The sequence below is a fragment of the Lactuca serriola genome, chromosome 4, assembly GCF_051521515.1.
Source record: "Lactuca serriola cultivar US96UC23 chromosome 4, Lser_US96UC23_V15, whole genome shotgun sequence".
Classification (NCBI taxonomy): Eukaryota; Viridiplantae; Streptophyta; class Magnoliopsida; order Asterales; family Asteraceae; genus Lactuca; species Lactuca serriola.
In genome coordinates this window covers 318,668,437-318,689,566 of record NC_136411.1, presented here as the reverse complement: position 1 = coordinate 318,689,566, position 21,130 = coordinate 318,668,437, and the positions used below count along the sequence as shown (strand labels likewise).

General features: G+C 35.0%; 2 pseudogenes across 2 annotated transcripts; both read left to right on the top strand.

The window, feature by feature from the left end:
• The first annotated feature begins 5,616 nt into the window (after positions 1 to 5,616).
• On the top strand, positions 5,617 to 10,358 carry LOC145097342 (TMV resistance protein N-like; annotated as a pseudogene). The gene is made up of 5 exons (XR_013704320.1): positions 5,617 to 6,261; positions 6,444 to 7,541; positions 7,638 to 7,934; positions 8,043 to 9,754; positions 10,088 to 10,358. The product of XR_013704320.1 is annotated as a TMV resistance protein N-like (transcript).
• A 3,558-nt stretch (positions 10,359 to 13,916) lies between these two features.
• On the top strand, positions 13,917 to 19,165 carry LOC145097341 (TMV resistance protein N-like; annotated as a pseudogene). Its single transcript, XR_013704319.1, has 5 exons — positions 13,917 to 14,527; positions 14,836 to 15,943; positions 16,033 to 16,344; positions 16,464 to 18,718; positions 18,807 to 19,165. The product of XR_013704319.1 is annotated as a TMV resistance protein N-like (transcript).
• Positions 19,166 to 21,130: the final 1,965 nt, after the last annotated feature.

Below are 21,130 nucleotides of genomic sequence, written 5' to 3'. Positions count from 1 at the left end.
AATGGGTCAAAGGCACCAAGGTCGGCCTATTTATCTAGTTGTAATGATTATTGCGAATGTGCTATCGATACATTATGTATTTATGTGAAGACCATACGGGGGCTCCCGTAACAATTAGTTATATATGGTATGCTAGTTATGGTATGTGGTATGCTAGTTGTCTTTATGATACTTGCATGGAAAACCATGGGGGGGGGGGGGGGGGTTTCCCGGGGCAATTGGATATAAGACCATGTAGGGGGTTCCCATGGTATTCCAGGCTAAGACCATGTGAGGTTCCCTTAGCAGTGGGCTAAGACCATGTGAGGGTTCCTATGGGACCCGATGTAAGACCGTAGAGGGTTTCCATGGCACCTTTATATGTTTGTATGTATGGCTTATATGGTTTGTATGGCATTTATATTGATTAGTTAAGACCATGCAGGGGTTCCCATGACAGTTAGTTAAGACCATGTGTGACATCCCCAATTTCACGGCCAGAAAAGACCGATTTGTTTATGCTTTGTTTTAAAATCAGAGTAATCCTTTTTAAGGAAAATAGTTGCGGAACTTGTCCCAAAAACAAAATATGATAACCATTTATCAAAACATTTCTCAAAGAGAATGTATTTTCATTAAATAATAAAACATCGGGATGTCATGTTCCGATACAGACCAAAAGCATAAACAATATAAAATAGACCTTACAACAGTTATTTATAACTACTGATCTATAATCCAAATTCTCTCGTCAAGTCTACCAACTTATACCCTTGTGTCATTACTTGTAATGCAAAGAAAACGGAGTGGGTCAGACTTGGGAGCCTGGTGAGCGTATAGGGTTTTCAACCCACAATAATATAATTATTATATTTAATCATCAAACAATCAACCCAATTACCCATCCTCATTATCTTTGTTTAATCTTCCGTAGAGATATTATCCTAAGGGTCACCTCCTATATCATGTTTACCTCCCATCTCCTTACATCTTATTTCCTTATATGTTTGTTCCTAAGAATTTTTCCTAAGGATCATCGCCTACACTGCATAGACAATACTAATTTGGGGATCACTCCCTCAATATGTGTCTAGTAAGGGTTAGGGTGTCATCGCATGATTTCGCAGCCACAACATTGCCTGGACTCGTAAATCATAATAAGGGTCAGACTATCATCACATGAATACGCAGCCACAACATCGCCTGGACTCGTAATTCATAATAAGGATTATCATCGCATGAATACGCAACCACAACATCGCCTGGACTCGTAATTCATAAGAAGGGTTAGAATATCATCGCATGAATACGCAGCCACAACATCGCCTGGACTTGTAATTCATCACCTATCTATCATCACCTAATTATCATTACCATTATATCCTCACCTATCTCTTATCACATTATTTCAACACACATCAACTATTTCATCTACCCATGTTCTACCCAACATATTTGTAGATATAAATTACATATACAGTTTAAATCATTTAACACCCGTATAAAAACATCAATTCCAAGCCCATCTCAAATAGACAGATAATATATAACACATAACACATATTTCATGGCTAATACTTTATATTTATGTGTTAGAAGAAAGTAACCACACACTACGGCTCTAAGAGTAGTATTCTTTGGTGAAACCGGGATCACTTCACACACTGGGTTTCTCGCGGACATAGCTTCGGCTCGGAAACTCTTTTCTTCTCGGGATCTTCGGGCTTCAGGACTTGCTTCGGGTCTCGGGGTTGATACCGGGGCTTCGGGGGTATTTCTTTGCACGTAAATCGATACAATACAGGTGAGAGATGAGAGAATGAGCAACCAAACTTGGTTGGCCCTTGATTTCTATTTATAGGGCAAATTTCTCATTTTCCACATCGTGGGCACTGTTTCCACGTCGTGGGCTTGATCGTCACTGCATGCGTCATCGCAAGTTGCGTTTGGGGGACTCCAGGAGGTGTCAGAAGACTTGCCACGTCGTGGTATTTGACAGTTTTGGGGTTTCGCGCCCCGAACTTCAGAAATTCATAACTTTTGCATACGAACTCCGTTTTCGATGTTCTTTATATCGACGTGTAAGTAAAAACAATATCTACAAATTTCATTTAGACTCCGTGGCTAATTTTGAATTTATTTTTATTATATTATTTTTAGTAGGCCAGGACAGGAAAACTCCGGTATAAACTCATAACTCCTTCGTCTGACGTCCGTTTTCGTCTGTCTTTCTGTCGTTGAACTATTATCGATGAGATCTTCAATTCTCATTTGGATTGTTTTGGCTAAATATCGCTCTAAGTAAATTCACTATTTACGTCGTGCTGTGTCGTGCCGGTTCTTTCGCGAAACTTCGATAGGTCATAACTTCTTCATTATAACTCGGATTTCGGCGTTCTTTATATGTACGGAATACTTGTAACATATACTATAACTTAGTTAGGATTAATCCTTCTAAATAATCTTCCATCAAAAACTCATTTTTGATGCTTATTATCTCTAAATTGAGTAGCCCGGATCTACGGGCGTTACACCATGTGGGGGGGGGGGGGGGGGGGGGTTCCCATGGCAGGTAGTTTAGACCATGATGGGTTTCCCATGGTAGTGGGCTAAGACCATGAAAGGGTTCCTATGACACCTGAAGTAAGACCTTGAAGGGTTTCCACAGCTTCCTTATATGTTTGCATGCACGGCTTATGTGGTTGATGTGGCTTATGTAGCTTATATAGCTGATATGGTTCATGTGATTATATGGATTGCATGGGGTATGCTCTGGGGAACTCACTAAGCTTCATGCTTACAATTTTGTTTATGATTTTTGGTATCATTGGTTTGGAAAGGAAGGGTCCCGGTTTGATCGCAACGTACACACCCGTGTTTTCCGCATTATGTGATTATGTGGATTTGCGTGGGGTATGCTCTGGGGAACTCACTAAGCTTCGTGCTTACCGTTTTCTTTGTGATTTTAGGTATCATTGGTTTGGAAAGGAAGGGCCCAGTTTGATCGTAACGTACACACTCGTGTTTTTCGTATTATGTGATTTTGGGATGTAACTTTTGATAAATGTTTTAATTAAGTAATGTTTTCGAATGGTTGGATTAAGTAATATTTGTGTTTGACTATAATGAAAAATGAAAATTTTACCCTGATTTTTGGGTCGTTACATTGGGACTTAGTATGGGAATGGCAAAATGGTCTCTTACCCAAATGAGGTTTAACTGTGAGCCTAGACCTTTCGTGAACCAGTCATTTCCTTAATTGTTAATTAGGGTTTTATTGTAGATATGTTTAGCAAGGGGAGGCTTGATATCGTCGGCTCGAGTGGATGGTTTATCTTGTCTTCAAGGTTAAGGTGAGTATGCTCATTATATTAGTGGGTTGAAGGCACCAATGTTGGGAAATTGGAGTCTGCTATTTGTCTTTGTGACTCTTACATGTGTACGTTGGGTTGGGCCTATTTACATGTATGTTGGGCTAGGCTCATTGGTATGTACGTTGGGATGGACCCATTTGCATGTTGAGTTTGTCCCATGAATATGTTAGGTTGGGCCCATTTGTATGTTGGGCTGCGTATTGTATAGCATGTGGTATTTTAGGGAACTCACTAACCTTTGTGCTTACGGTTTGTGGTTTAACATTTCCCAAGTACTTCCAGTTTCAAACGGAAGGGTCCGGCTTGACCGCACCGCATCCTATGATGTCTTTCTCCACATTGGTTACTTTTGAGATACTATAATATTTGAAAATACATTTTTACTTTGTTTGATTTTGGAACAACTGGTTGTATGACTCGATGTTTAAAATGAAAATTTTTACTGACATTTTTTTGGGATGTTACAATTTTATAAAGGATCATTTTTTACAAATCTTCAGTTAACAAACGTTGGACTGAATGAACAACAAAGTGAAAGATCAAATTCGATAAAATCCTTTGTATTTGATCTCCTAGACTATAATCCTTGTTAGGGTGTTCTTTTGTCTTGGAAAACTGTAAACTTTTTGCCAGGGTGTTCTTTTATCTTGGAAGTGCAAACTCGAGTTGGGAAGAAACAATAAAAAAGAAACTCATTGTTTGCTATGGATATAGATGAAATCGAAGTTGAAGACATTTTTTTGCTTGGAGAAAACTAGGGCACCAACATTATTTGAACGATTCATAAATCAGGTTACAGATAAAAGTGAAGGACGATATATGTATGAGAACATCTCAATAACAACTGTCACACGTAGGATGCCGTGAGCAAAACCTGAAAAAACCGATCATAATGAATTAATGTGTACCAAAACATTAATGATTAAATATGTACAATCTAAAAGTTATATTACCCAATAAATTTATTCTTCCCAACATGAACACGAATAGTTATTATAAGGATCGAATATTTACAAAAAAGAAAAATAATAAAAAAAAGGTTAAATGGTCAAATATAGACAAAAAAATTCAATGATCAAATGTGTATAAAATGAAAAATATATTACTGTATTAATTTATTTTCCTTCTAAAGACTTTCTTCTAACGTATTTTTCCTATATTAAAAAAGAATAAGAAAATATGGATTTGATGTCCGTCCAACCCATAAAAATCAATCGCTCCTTTACCCTTCTTTCATTTTATGTTACAATGTAGAAACAAAAAAAATCATTACAAAAAAAAAAAAAAAAAAAAAAAAACTTATACTCAAATACAAATAAGAAACCACAAAACCTAACGATATCAAGTTTTTTCTACACAATATTTTTCATAGAAAAAACCTAGAATATCCTTATAAATCGTCTAGAAGGAACATTAGATATTTTATTTTATTTTTTTGAAAAAAAAACTTTTGATTTGTTCATAATTAATATCTTTTTTTTTTCTTTTGTATATCGTAGATCATCTAATTTGTTGAAATTGTTTACATATTACTCTTGATCGCAAAGATATGATGTGAACACTTTCAACAAATTAGATGGTATATGATGTACTAAAAAAGAATAAACGTGAACAAAAACAAAATGATATATACTCATCTTGAGTCATTTTTTCTATATATATTTTTCAAGAAAAATTAAATATCATCCTACATTTTCTTCATAATTATCATTTTATCCATGCTAGATGATGACACGTGTTTTAAATGATGACAAATGTTATATTTGCTAAATATGATATTTGTCATCATTTAACATGAATACGAGAATATATATACTAATAAAATATAAGATGGTATTTCATTTCTTATTTTCTAAATATTAACATTTTTGAAAGCTTATTGATTTTTTGAAAAACAAATAAAACAACAAACAATTTTCAAAAACAATCTCAAACACCCTTCCAGAAATCATAACTATAACAAATATGTTCAATCAAACGATCTATATAAAAATTGATAGTTAAGGATAGGAGCTTGATATAAGTACCAATTACAATAATTAAATTAGTTACAATTAACTATTGGATGTGTTCATAAACAAAAATAAAATAAAATAATAACTAAAAGTATGGAGCACATAGGCACATAATGCATGCAATCTTTTTCAAAAGGGAAATATGTATGTATTAGAGACAATAAAAATTGTCTTTTCAAATAAAGCTACTGTCTTTCTTGACCTTGACCAAACAAGTGCCTTTTATTTTCCACCCAATTCCAGCTTTTCCAAACACACATATTCCGTTCACATTCCCTTACAAGTTACAAGTAATTTATCGCATCCAAGTTTCTTTACTCGATTCAGCGCATCCAAGTTTCTTTACAGTCATTTTACGTAAACTTCGCCAACAAAGATTTGATTTTTAGTAGGATCTTTCAATCATACATTAAAATGGCGTCTTCTTCAACTTCATCCGTTCAAAAGAGCTTTAAATATGACGTATTTTTGAGTTTCAGGGGCGAAGATACTCGTACGAACTTCATTGATCATCTTTATCATGCTCTTCAGAACAAAAGCATTCATACTTACAAGGACGACGAGAAAATCAAAAAAGGGAAAAACATCAATGATGAGCTCATCGGATCCATCGAAGACTCCAAATTCTACATTATTGTTTTCTCCAAGAGTTATGCCTCTTCGTCTTGGTGCTTGGATGAGCTTGTGAAGATAATGGAGTGCCACAGGACAAATGAGCATACCGCTTACCCTGTCTTCTATGACGTGGAACCCTCGGAAGTCCGCAAACAAAGTGGGCTAGTGGCAGAAGCCTTTGCAAAACATGAAAACGAAGAGGCAGATGGGAAATGGAGAGAAGCTCTGAAAGAAGCAGCAAATCTGGCTGGATGGGAGTTGAAAAAGACTGCTGATGGGTAATTCTTCAATCATTCGTGCAATATTATTGTATTTTGAATCTTTTTGAACTAGCGTGGCATCTTAGATTGTCAAATTTTAACTCATGTTTTTCAAATGGGGTTGTATCATGTTATAGACCTGAAAATGACCTGTCATATAGGATTTTGAGTAAGCTAATTGAATCCTCTTTAAAATACAGGCATGAAGCTAAATTTATCCAAAGAATAGTTGAAGAAATTTCACTAGAGTTACGTTCCATCAGTTTTAACATTGATGAAAAGTTAGTAGGAATAGAGACCCGGATAAAAAATCTTGTACCATCTATAGGAATTGGTTGTGATGATGTCCGCATGATCGGGATCAAGGGGATGGGAGGTAGTGGAAAGACAACTTTGGCAAGAGCTGTTTTTGATCACTTATCCTTTCGGTTTGAAGGTAAAAGCTTTGTTGAAAATGTTAGGGAAAATGCTTCTTTGTCCGGTTTAAAGTCGTTACAAAAGCAAGTCCTTTTAGATGTCTTAAATGATAAAGATATCAATGTAAGTAGTGTTTATGATGGGAAACACATGATGAAGAGGAGGGTGCACGATAAAAAGGTTCTTGTTGTTCTAGATGATGTGGATCATATAAACCAACTTGAGGCGCTAGTAGGCGAGCCTAACTGGTTTAAGCCTGGGAGTAGAATTATCATTACAACAAGAGATGAGCAAGTGCTGGTAGCACACAGAGTAAAGTTCATTCATGATGTCAATCTGCTATTACATAAGGAAGCAATTTGCCTTTTCAGTAGGCATGCGTTTGGGAGAGATATTCCTATTCAAGGGTATGAAGAACTATCAAGAAAAGTTGTACGTTATGCGGCTGGTCTTCCCTTGACGATAAGGGTTTTGGGTTCGTTTCTTTGTGGAAAAGATGAGCTTGAATGGATAGATGCTCTAGAAAGACTAAAAACGATTCCGGAAACAGAAACTTTGAAAAAATTGAATTAAGTTATATTGGTCTAGAGGAGGATTACAAGGAAATATTCCTAGATGTTGCATGCATCATGAAAGGTTGGCATAAAGATAAAGCAGTGAAATCGCTTGAAAGTTGTGGATTCCATGCTAGAAATGGTTTAAGAGTTCTTGAGCAAAAATCTCTCATAACTATTTCTAATTATAATATGTGTTTGGGTATGCACGACCATATTGAAGAAATGGGTAGGAATATTGTTCGCCGTGCCCATCCGGATAAGCCTTATAAACATAGCCGATTGTGGATTAGTGATGAAATTGAAGATATACTGGCTAACAATCTGGTAAGGATCAAGTTTATTTCTAATTTGGAAACAGCTAACACATTTTTTTTTCTTTTTGTTATAACAAAAGTCATGTTGACTTCATTTGGATTACAGGGTACCAAAGGAATAAAATGTATAAAATTCCACAGTTGGAAGCTCAATCCGCACATTATTATAAAAGGTCTTAGAAAGATGAAGGGACTAAGATTTCTTTCAATGGATCTGGGATATTATTTGCAGTCTTGGGAATTTGATATTGTCGGCCCAGGCTTCCCAAATGCTTTACGATATCTGGATTTGAAGCATTACCCCTTTAGTTCTTTACCGGAAACATTCCAAGCAAATAATCTTGTTGCACTTGAGATGGTTGGCAGCAAAATCATACAACTTTGGGAAGGGGGAGAAAACAAGGTAGAGTTATTGTGGATTCATTGTTTTTCATGATTCATTATAACGTTAGACATCTATTGTTTTGTTATTAAATGGATACTCATCTTGTTTTTTGCTTATATATGCTAGGTTCTTAACAAGCTCAAACACCTTGACCTCAGTTATTCCATGTTGAGTACCCTTGACCTTGGGATTACTCCAAATCTCGAGACGCTGAGTCTTTGTGGATGTTCCAACCTGGTAGAACTTCATGTTCCCATTGGTTGTTTAAAACTCGCGTCTATTAACCTCAGTATCTCAAGGTTGAGGATCCTGGACCTTGGGCTTGCCCTGAATCTCAAGACGTTATTACTTGACCAATGCTTCGATTTGATAGAACTTCACATGCCAAGTAGATGTTTAAATCTTGAAGAACTACTACTTTCTAGGTCAAAGTTGAGTACCCTTGACATTGGGCTGACTCCGAATCTCAAGTATTTGGATCTTAAAAACTGTTATTATTTGAAAGAACTTCACATGGCCGGTGTATGTGAAAAGCTTGTTAATCTCGAAATTAGTCATTCAAAGTTGAGAACCCTTGACCTTGGGTTGACTCCAAATCTAGAGAGGTTAGATCTTAAAGCATGTTATAATTTAGTAGAACTTCACACTCGCATTGGATGTCTACAAAAGCTTATCTACTTGGACATAAGTGGTTGCTTGAGGTTTAGAGATTTTTTGTTTTACCGAAAGGGTTATGCTTCTTGTAGTGTGGAGGAATCACTTGAGGTTGTTCCTTTAGCTGAGTTACATGTGGCTGCAAAGTCCCTAGAACGCTGCCTACTTCACCCCAACAATGACTTGCCAAATTTTCGCTTTAGTTATTTTTATAAGGAAGATCACCACTCATTGACTAGAAATCTTGAGATGCTTATTTCTATAGGTATGTGTGCTTGCACAAACCTTGAGACGTTTTCAGGAAGCATTTGTGGGTTACAACGTTTAAGGAAGCTTAAACTAGAAGGCAGTATTGAAGAGGCGCCTGAGGACCTCGGCCAGTTAGAATGTCTTGAGGAGCTGATTTTCTTGTCTACAAAGATTAACCATCTTCCAGAGAGCATGTGTATGCTGAAACATCTTAAATCTCTGAAACTTGTATCATGTTGGTTTCTTGAGAAGTTACCCGAGGATCTTGGCGGATTAGAACATCTAGAGGAGTTAACTTTGTTTTGTACATTGATTAAAGATCTTCCAGATAGCATTTGTATGTTGAAACATCTGAAATCTCTCGAACTGTTCTCTTGTTCATTGCTTGAGAAGTTACCTGAGGATTTTGGTCGATTACAACGTCTGGAAAATCTAGAGTTGTCCCATGCAAAGATTAAATATCTTCCGGATAGCATTTGTATGTTGAAACAGATGAAACATATCGACCTTCATAATTGTTTGTTGCTTGAGAAGTTACCTGAGGATCTTGGCCGATTAGAATGTTTAGAGAAGCTAATCATAATAAACTGTAAGTTATTACAGAGTATCCCGATAAGCATCAGTAGGATGAAATGTCTAAAAGATTTCCATCTCCGCTATTGTATAGGGATTGAGAAATTGCCTGAGGAACTTGGATGTTTAGATTGCTTAAAAGAGTTAGATATAGAAGGTACAATCATAAGCCATCTTCCACAGAGTATTCTTTTGTTGAAAGGTCTCTGTATTATTGGGTCGAGAGAGCTTCTTCAGTCATCTGGTTTTACATCAGAGATACGAATCCAAGAACACGAAACGTCGTGTTACGTAGTGGTGGGATGATTTTGAGAAGCTCAAAAGACCTGGAAAATCCAGTTCACAAAGAACTATTGTAACAGGTACTTTCTCTGTTTTCTAGTGGTCATGCATCTTACTTTTATTTCATTTAATATTGATCTGACAAGAAGTAAATCATAAGCTAACATTATACAAATTATATTTAAAGACAATACAGGTACTATACATACCAGAAGAATCCTTGATATAGTTCTAAACATGGTTTCATTAAGTATCTCATTTATCGTTTTTATTAATATTAGAGCCTTATCCGATTTGAAAACTTGGCCAGATCCAACAGTGGACATTTCTTTTTTCATGCATTGTCAGTGTTAAATTATGCGTTTAATTTTTTTTTTTTTCTATCTGAAATAATCTTTGCTTCCTTATAATAGGAACAATGAAGGAGCATATGTATCTTCACTTGAGTCATCTACCTCCAGAGGCTCTCAAGAAGAGACTTCCTGGAATCTCTCTGGAACTGCTGTGCCCCATCTTTGGCTCTTTGCTGCTGCTGCTGATGTTACAGAGGTGCCAATTCCAGTTTTACCATGGGGCGTATATCCATATATGCAAAATCATTAAGCTGAAATTCAAGAAATAACTATGTACTATTATCCATGTGTGTATTATAGCATGCTACTTTCATTTCCTTCTATTTTAACATTGTACTTTCAAACTTCTTATTATTAAGGACATTTTACCAAATTATAGAAGTAAAAAAATTCTTTGTATTTAGATGATATTTACTATAATTGGTAAATTTTTTGAAGTACAATGCTATAACAGGAATAATTGATAGCATGATGCTTTAACAAATATATAAATGAATGTACATTGCTATATTTCATGCATATAACCTAGAGTGTTATTCGAACTATATATTTTGTTTATAGTGGTAGATGCAACCAAGAGGACTTATTAATTTTTATTCGCTACTCTCTTTTTTCTTATTGCAGGTTATTACCATTTATTTGGCAATGATCCTGATGCCATTGTTACTGGATTTATGGCTGCTGGAGAAGCACCAAGTGCCTCCGTTCATGATACCAATCAGCACTGTTTCAAAATGGTTTCTATTGAATCAAATGACATTTGAACAACCAAAAATTCAAATTAAGTATGATGATGCAATCATTTTGAACAACCAAAAATTCAATTAAGTTCCATAAAAGTTTTATGTGCTTCAGCATCTTATCAATGCTCTGTTAAACTTAGATCATCAACATTTGAACATCATTTTGACTTGGTGAATCATTCTCATGATATTTTCAAAGTCATGAGTGTGAAGCTTAGTTCACCATGAAAACAATAAGTCAAAGTGAGATTCCCAAAACAAAGTCTACAGATGTAATCTACGAACAATTTATGGATTCCATGACTCAAAAATAGCTTACAATCATCAAAATGAGTTTAGAATGAATATAACATTCAAGAAAACAAGTCACAAATGGAATCCAACATTGTTATAGCTTTGAAGTTTGAAGCGCTTCCAAAAACCACTAAAAGTATCATCTAAACATTCCTAATGAGATGATTTTTAGATTTGTGGCCACCAAACCCTAGATCGAAATTAAAAAGAAGATAAAGGGAGACTTAAAGCTTAATGCTTTCTGTTTTGAATAACAATAAATAATTAAAGCTTATTTCTTTGAGTTATCATGGATCAACCCAAAGTATATCCTAGTTAAAAATATACCCTGCATGGTATCAGGGTCCCATAGGGTTTTTTTGACATCCTTAAATGTCAAAATTTTCTGCGTACAACAGAATTGATTTACGTAATAATATCTTCTGAATTTTGGGAAGCAACAATTCTCATTAGTCAAAATCACCATCAACTGTTCCCCGGTCAACTGAATCTATATTATGTCAGCATTCATGTCTCAATCAGGCATGACAAGGAAATCACATCACATTTTTCATTTTCACTCTGTTGTGCGGTGACTGTCAGAGTCAAGACCGATTCCTATTTCCTAATTTCTTATTTCCAAACAATATTGAAGAATGATTCTAGATGGATTCCAAACAATTTAGATTTATTTAGGATGAAGTATACTTATTAGACTGAAGATTGAAGACAAATTACAATGAAGTTGAGAATCTATTAATTAAAAATTAGAGATGCAAAATAAACAAAAATCACAAAACTGAATTCATACTCATTCCTGATTATGACAGTGATGTGAAAACAATGAGAGTGATCATTCGGCCTTTTTAATACGGAAGTCACTGATGTCTAAAGGTGATGACATGAATCCGAATGGACTGCTGCATCCATAGGTGATATAGTAGAGTAGAAGAACCGATTTCCCCTTTTTGGTCGCTCCCGTCCTCTTTTTGTTTTTCATTTTCGGGATTCTATTAAGTAAAATTTAATTCCTGAATCGATGATTCCACCTACGTCCATGGGCCCCTAATCATATGCCATTTAACATTTTTGGGCCTCTTTATGGGCCAGAGGTTGCGCGCCATGACCTAGGTTGGGCCTGTCCACTCTCAAGCTCTTGTGCCTGGTGGTAAGGTGCCCAGAAAAGGCCGCAAACTCATGGAAAAATGCCAGTAATGTCAACATAATCAAGAATATAGAAGAGGGAGGTGTGGAGTTGAAAAGGATAGGAAAGTATGGTTATTGGATTATTACCACTTCGTTTAATCATTTAGTATAATTAAATTCAAGCCTGTACATAATTTTTCAAGCAATAAATTTGACAAATCGACACCCAACTGTACAAAACTTTCAGAAAACAAAACTGAACACTTTTGGCAACTCACTGTGGTTCATAAAGACAATCAATATGCAAAGACAAGGTCTGAGACCACAATAATACTAATCCATCAATAAAAAGTAGTACACAATTCATCTAATGCAAACAAAAGTATGTAATCAACGGATGATAATGCCTATTTGAACTGCCTACAGCTTTGCACAAAATGAAGGATACAACCAGGATCTATCTTGAAGCCCAAAGTACAACTCCTGAAAGAATGACGAACCTGATTAGCTAGAGAGACATCTGTGTACCAAACCTCAACAAGTTAAAATAATAATAATAATAATAATAACAGAATATAATGGTAAAAGCAAGCTAGTAACATTAGCAATTTGCCTAATTTTACGCAATAGCAACATGCTTTTGACACGATTTTTGAGACTTGATTGCAGCAGCACACGGACATATTAGCAAACTGATTTTGAGACTTTAACCGGAACCGACTTTAAGGCTTTAAAGCAGCTGAGTTGAGGCGTGATTACAGCAACAATAGCAACCAACAAGCCTATTGTTATAATAAGAAAAACAAAGACCACTTAAAATACATGCTGCCATGGTTCAAACCTTTTTTGCTCCTATTATAAAGTTTTTGGGTTTTTTTTAAACAAAATTCCTATAAAATACAGGTATTATCGTTAGGAACATTTGGGATTAAAGTAATTAATCAGAAATTAATCTATTAAACCAACTAAGAAACGAATATGGCAAATCAGACATTAGAAATAACAAAAATCAATAAATCACTAAATAATAAATAATTACAAAATAATAGAAAGACAGAAATAATAATTTAAACTCAGTTCTTATGAGATTGTGGTTTGTGTACTTGTGGGGTATGTGGAAAAGAGTAAAAAAAAACACAGTCAGACAACGAGTCAAAGTCTCAAAGACCACCTAATGTATCTCCCCACTCTACTATCTATAAATCAGAAATATAACTAGAGTCTAGACACTAGAACCCAGATAAGAATCATAATTCATAAGCTAAGAAATTAAGAAATTAGATTAGGTATTTAGGTCAATAGAAAGATTACAAAGGAGAGTAGAATGATGTGTCATATTCCTAATCCTGGTTTATATTGACATTTGAGAACCGAAGGCTGAAAAACTCAGAATCTTTGTTGCCGTTGCTATGAAATCTCCAACCGTCTGATTAAGGATGAAGAATGGCGTGATCAATCAGTACAACGGATCAAGAATTCACTTTTTTTTTTTTTTTTTTTTTTGGAGAATCGTGCTGAATCGCTGATAGCTTGGTAGAACAGTATCACGTTAGAGACGACTATATTATATACATCAAAGTTTGGGCCAACATATGCATATATGATACAAGCATAACTGGAGTATCCATTAGGCTTCCCTGGGCCGTGGCCCGGCTCTCTTATGGGCCGGCCCAGAATTACATAAATAGTTTATGTAGTTTTTCTCTATCTATGCTTTCCAAAGGTCTTCCAATCAAACCCATCACGTTGACTTTACAAGTAATATACGGAGAGTTTACTCGATTATCTCATTCAAGTTTCCAACAGGGAACACAGATTTGATCTATTGCGATCCTTTTATCATATCTTTAATGGCAATGGCTTTTTCTTCAACTTCATCGGTTCACAAGAGCTTTAAGTATGATGTATTTTTGAGTTTCAGGGGCGAAGATACTCGTACAAACTTCGTTGATCATCTTTATCATGCTCTCCAGCAGAAAAGCATTCATACTTACAAGGACGATGAGAAAATCAAAAAAGGTAAAAAGATCAGTGATGAACTCATCGGATCGATTGAAGATTCAAAATTCTACATCATTGTTTTCTCCAAGAACTATGCCTCTTCATCTTGGTGCTTGGATGAGCTTGTGAAGATAATGGAGTGCCACAGAACGACAACAGAGCACACTGCATACCCTGTCTTCTATGATGTAGAACCCTCCGAAGTCAGAAAACAAAGTGGGGCAGTTGGAGAAGCATTTGCCAAGTATGAAATGGAAGAGGCTGCTGGGAAATGGAGATTGGCTCTGAAAGAAGCAGCGGATCTTGCTGGGTGGGAGTTGAAGAAGACTGCTGATGGGTAATTCCTTAATTAGATCTATTCAATATTCTTGTATTTTGTTTAAATCTGATCTATAGCGTATAACCTTGATGTAAATGGCCCCAACATGGGATCTTAGGTTGTCTAATTTCTTTTACCTCAGTTTGAGTCTTGTCGGAAGAATAACCATAAAATATGAGTCTTGTCGGAAGAATAACCATAAAATACTTACAACTACGCTTTATTTTTTTAATAAAGGATTGTATCATGTATGTTATAGATCTGAAAGCAACCGGTCATGTGGGGTTTTAATTAAATAGGCTAATTGAATCGTTTTTAAAATACAGGCATGAAGCTAAAGTCATCCAAAAAATAATCGAAGAGCTTTCACTAGAATTACGTTCCATCAGTTTCACCATTGATGAAAAGTTAGTAGGAATGGAGACCCGGATCCAAGATCTTGTACCATCTTTAGGAAATGGTTGTGATGATGTTCGCATGATCGGGATCAAGGGGATTGGAGGTGGTGGAAAGACAACTTTAGCAAGAGCTATTTTTGATGACATATCCTTTCGGTTTGAAGGTAGAAGCTTTGTTGAAAATGTCAGGGAAAATGCTTCTTTCTCCGGTTTAAAGTCCTTGCAAAAGCAAGTCCTTTCAGATGTCTTAAATGAAGACATACGTGTAAGTAGTATTTATGATGGGAAGCACATGATGAAGAGGAGGATGCGTGATAAAAAAGTTCTTGTTGTTCTAGATGATGTGGATCATATAGACCAGCTTGAGGCATTAGCCGGTGAGCTTAATTGGTTCAAGCTAGGAAGTAGAATTATCATCACAACAAGAGATGAGCAAGTGCTTGTAGCACACAGAGTGCGGTTCATTCATGATGTCAATCTGTTATCGGATAATGAAGCGATTTGCCTATTCAATAGGTGTGCGTTTGGGGGAGATATTCCAGTTAAAGAGTATGACGAGCTGTCAAGACAAGTTGTAAGTTACGCTGCTGGTCTTCCTTTAACGATCAGAGTTTTGGGTCTGTTTCTTTGTGGTAAAAATGAGCTGGAATGGATAGATGCCCTAGAACGACTAAAAAAGATTCCGTAAACAGAGACTTTGAAAAAATTGGAACTAAGCTATATCTCTCTAGAGGAGGATTACAAGGAAATGTTTCTAGATGTTGCATGCATCATGAAAGGTTGTCGGAAAGATGATGCAATCAAAGCACTTGAATGCTGTGGATTTCATGCTAGAAATGGTTTAAGAGTTCTTAAGCAAAAATCTCTCATAACTATTAATTATGATAATTCCAATAAATGCAAGTATGTGGGCATGCATGACCATCTTGAAGAAATGGGCAGAAATATTGTTCGCCGCTCACACCCGGATAAACCTCAGAAACATACCCGATTGTGGATTTGCGAAGAAATTGGAAATGTATTGGCTAATGATTTGGTAAGGATTAATTTTATTAGTAAGTTTGGAAAAACTAACACATTTTCATTTGGTACAACAAGATTCATGGTGACTTTTTTGAATTATAGGGTACGAAAGCGACAAGGTGCATACGACTCAACACTCAAAACAGCAATCGGATATTTGATATAAAAGGTCTTGGAAAGATGAAGGAACTTAGATTTCTTTATGTGGGAGCTGCTCGTGGTGTGTATTCGGATTCTAATTTGTATTGGGTGTGGAATATAGTCAACCCAGAATTTCCAAATGCTTTACGATATCTACATATCATCGGTTACCCTTTTAGGTCTTTACCCATAACATTTCAAGCAAGTAACCTTGTTGCACTTAAGATGGCTAGCAGTAAAATTGTACAACTTTGGGAAGGGGGAGAACAGAAGGTGGAAATATGATTGATTGATTGTTTTGCGTGATATATTGTAATGTTGTACATTCATTGCTTTGTTATTATGCCAATATTCATCTTGCTTTTGTAATTTTTTTTTTTTTTTAATCTTAGGTTCTTAACAAGCTGAGAATCCTGGACCTCAGTTGTTCAATGCTGACTACCCTTGACCTTGGACTTACTCCAAATCTTGAGACGTTAGATCTTGGACGATGTTCTAATTTGGCAGATCTTCGCATGCCTGTTGAATGTTTAAAGCTCATACGTATCGACCTCAGCAATTCAAGTTTGATCAGGACCCTTGACCTTAGGCTGGCACCAAATCTCAAAGAGTTGATTCTTAACTTCTGCAAATGTTTGGAAAAACTTCAGATGCCTGATAGATGTCTAAATCTCAAGTACTTAGGACTCGCTAATTCAAAGTTGAGGACTCTTGATATTGGTCTTAATCCAAATCTCCAGGAATTAGTTTTTGGAAAGTGTGATTACTTGGAAGAACTTAACATGGTGAATGAATGTCAATACATCACCAACCTCAACATTAGGTTTTCGAGGTTGAGGGTGCTTAACCTTGGGCTGTTTCCGAATCTGAAGAGGTTAGATCTTGGAGGATGTTGTCATTTGGTAGAACTTCACATGCCTGTTGAATTTTTAAAGCTCAAATACCTCGAACTTTAAGGTTCATGTTTGAGGACCCTTGATCTTGGACTCGCTCCAAATCTTGAAGAGTTGTCTCTTTTTAATTGCAAAAATTTGGAAAAACTTCACATGCCCCGTAGATGTCTAAATCTCAAATACTTACGAATCTCTTATTCAAAGTTGAGGACCCTTGACATCGGGCAGACTCCAAATCTCAGGAATCTAGATCTTTATAAAAATTCTCACCTGGAAGAACTTTACATGGGAAATGAATGTCAAATGCTCACCAACCTCAACATTAGTCATTCAAAGTTGAGAAGCCTTGACCTTGGACTGACTCCAAATCTTGAGATTTTACAACTTGACAAATGTTATAATTTGGTAGAACTTATGTGTTCTTGCACATACCTTAAGAAGTTTTCCGGAAGCATTTGTGGGTTACGACATTTAAGACAGCTTAAACTAGAAGGTAGTATCCTTGAGGTGCCCGAGGACCTATACAAGTTAGAAAATCTCAAGGAGCTAATCTTATCGTCTACAGAGGTTAGGTATCTTCCAGATAGCATTTGTATGTTGAAACATTTGGAATGTCTCGAACTCAATCATTGTTGGTTTCTTGAGAAGTTACCTGAGGAACTTGGACGTTTAGAATGTTTGAAATTGTTAAATATTGAAGATACAAGCATAAGTCATCTTCCACATAGCATTCTTTTATTGAAAGGCTTACATATTGTTGGGTCGAGAGATCTTCTCGAATCGTGTGGGTTTACATCCGAGATAAAAAGTTCTGAGTACTTAAAAACGTTCTGCTACATTGTAGTGGGATGATTTTCAGAAGATTGGAAGGCCTGCAAAAGCCATTTTACAAAGAACCATTGCAACAGGTATTCTCTGTTTTCGATATATCATCTTACTTTATATCGAATTTAGAAATTGATATGAAAGTGGTTAATATTTCAGCCAGAAAAAACAATTAAAAAGTAGAATACGTACAAGAAGAATTCACAGAGTATCTTATTCATCGTTATGGGTTTTGTGCAAATCACCAAACATGTAAAATTTTATTCCCTTTTACCATTGGTTTTAATCATACAATTAAAAAGTAGAATACGTACAAGAAGAATTCACAGAGTATCTTATTCATCGTTATGGGTTTTGTGCAAATCACCAAACATGTAAAATTTTATTTCAGCCAGAAAAAACAATGTAGTAATCGAGTCTTTCGTTTACTATATAGAGTTTCTTTAACCATCATACATTTTGTTTCATTTGTAAACCAAACCGTATTTTTTGGAAAATACTACATTGGTCCAAGATGACACCTAGCAACACTAGCAAGTGTCTGATAACCAAAACAATTTTCTTTCTACTTTTAATCATAATAGAGGTTTTGCATTTCAATAGGTTATCATGATGCTATTAAGTTTACTTTAATCATTATGGTTTACCAATTTTTTGACCTGAAGAGGGAAAGATATGCCAATGTGCTTGTGGTGATCGGAATCTCAACTTTGTCAAAGGTTTATACGATGTTATTTTATTGGTATCCTTCTCCTGTGGTACACCTTCAAGGATCTGGGCTCCATGGGCTCTTTGCAGGATCTCTATCAGTGTGTGCTGTTGATAGAAGTGGACATGTGTTGTTTAATATAATTGTATGATGATGCCATGAAACATGACACAGTTCCTTGTGGAATATTTGGCTTTGGATCTAATCATGGGTAGTGATGGTATGTGAACTCTGTTTTTCCCTAGAATTAATATTGTTTACATATATGTGTCAAAAAGTGATTTCATCATATCAGTAATTTCTACCAGGAAGCTGTCAAGGTGGCATTTCACTGAACATGGAGGATGGGATGTTGCATTGATTTTGTTCTTCAGCAATCTTGGCAACTGGGGTTAATATTTGTTAATTGAAATCAGATTTGGTGTCTGTATAAGCAATGTACTTATTATCTGATGCCATTTTATTATGTTGTCAGGGTTGTGTTACATCATAAATCATAATTCTCAGCAACCTTTGCTCATAATTTGGTCTCCACATTGGTCTTCCTCTTGAGTAGAATTAAAATTTATTTCATCATTCACATGGATGGATTTCTGTTGATACTTGGATTTCATAATTGTTTCAGGATCTTCAGTTTTTACATGGAGTTTGTGCCTTGTTATTGAAGGTTGGTGTATTATTTCTTCATTTTAATGATTGGTAAATTGAAAAGACTGTTATTTCCTGATGAAAACTTAAATTCAATGGCTTTGCAGAAAAGAGATGCTGAGAAATTGATGAAACACAAACTTGGGTAAATTTCTCACTATCCACCTCTCTTATATCCAAGCACATGTTGTATATATGAATGGGGTTAAATGCATAAATAGCAACATACTTTAATTTGCTTGTTTATCATAGCATCATATTTTTATTTCTTCCTCTTATATTACAGCATTGTACTACAAAATATATACCTGATTATAGCAGTGACATTAAGATACAAAGCAATTTCACTGCCCTAATTGGGTAGATTTGTTAGAGTATACCTTATGTAATACGAAAAACATTGAAACTTCAAATTATAATGTTCTAATATGAAATAAAAATGAAAGTACAATGCTATAGTTGGGTAGATTTTTAAACAATTATGAACTAGTAAGAAAAAATTTGAGAGTACAATGCTATAATTAGGTAGATTTTCAAAGTATAATGTTCTAATAAGTAAAGATACAAAGCACAATGCTATATTTGGGTGAGTTTTCAAATTATAACGTTTTGATAAGAAAAAAAATGAAAGTATAATGTTATAAATGGTTAGATTTTTCAAAGTATAATGTTCTATCAAGAAATTTTCAAAAGTACAATGCTATAAATAGAAGATATAATGATCTAGTAAGAGAGATTAGAAGTACCATGTTATAATCGGGTAGTTTTTTTCAGAGTTAATGCTCTAATAAAAAAATTGAAAATACATGTATCATGTCTGTTGTTTTCCTCAAAAGGTTACCATCATCAAGAATTATTTTTGTACTTTCGTGTTTTTAGGCTTGGAGCTTATTGCTTTGTATTTTGAATTATGATTTAAGCTAATTTCTTTGAGCTATTATGCATCAACCTAAAGTGTATTCTGATTAGCAATAAGATTGCAGTTTACAAAGTTAAGAATCAGCTCATATCTGTGTTGACTGCAACATTTATTGTGTTATGGAAATGGTTTTGGTAATACTTACATCTTTATATAATCAGTAGAAAATTGTAAATATGTTGTTATTATAGGTAAAAGTTAAGAGACCTTCATATTGGTAAAAAAGGTAAGTTAAATTGTTATTTCTTGCAATTTGCTTGAGTTATAAAGAAAATATTTTTTGCCCTCCAAAATAATTTGTAATCCATTCATTTTCTTTAAAAGTGTTCATTTTGAGAAAATTGTGTAGTGTTGCTTATAAAATTTAGTTACATTAGTATGTTAATTAGAATTCTACTTTTTTGTGTAGTGCATGATTATATGGTATCATAAGAGATCATCTCGTTTAATTGATGTGATGATAAATCATTGAGAAAATGGGCGAGAAAATTGGGTGTGTTATTGTTCATCTCTAATTTCCATTTATTCTGGATCCTTCCTGTAATTATATATAGCAAGAAAAAACAGGTATTTTAAATGTCTATATAACAGGGTAATCTATGATATCGACCTTAACATACTCCTTTACTGATTGCATTATAAGCCTGAAACTGTTCCTACTGGGAAACGGTTTATCCACAAGGGTGTCGATGTATCTGGGATTCTTTAAAGGTTTCAGCTGATAAGATGATTGGAGAAACTGAATTTGACTTCAACATAAAATACAAAATCCTTTTTCTATGCTTTTTTATTCCATTAAGCATCATCTTCATGTTTATTTTTACATAATAGGTCTCAACGCCACAATCACAGGCCAATCTTTTAAAATGGTTGCATACTAAATATGTTTGTATCATATAAGACTTCTCTAACAATTGTGTCTGCTGCAGGTATATATGCTCTTAAATATATACAACACTTCATATTAATTTACTATGTTAATCCAATGATTCATTATTTATGTATCTTAGCACGAGAGGCCTTAAGGAAGGGAGAAGGATCACTACACAAGTCTTGTTTTTTTCA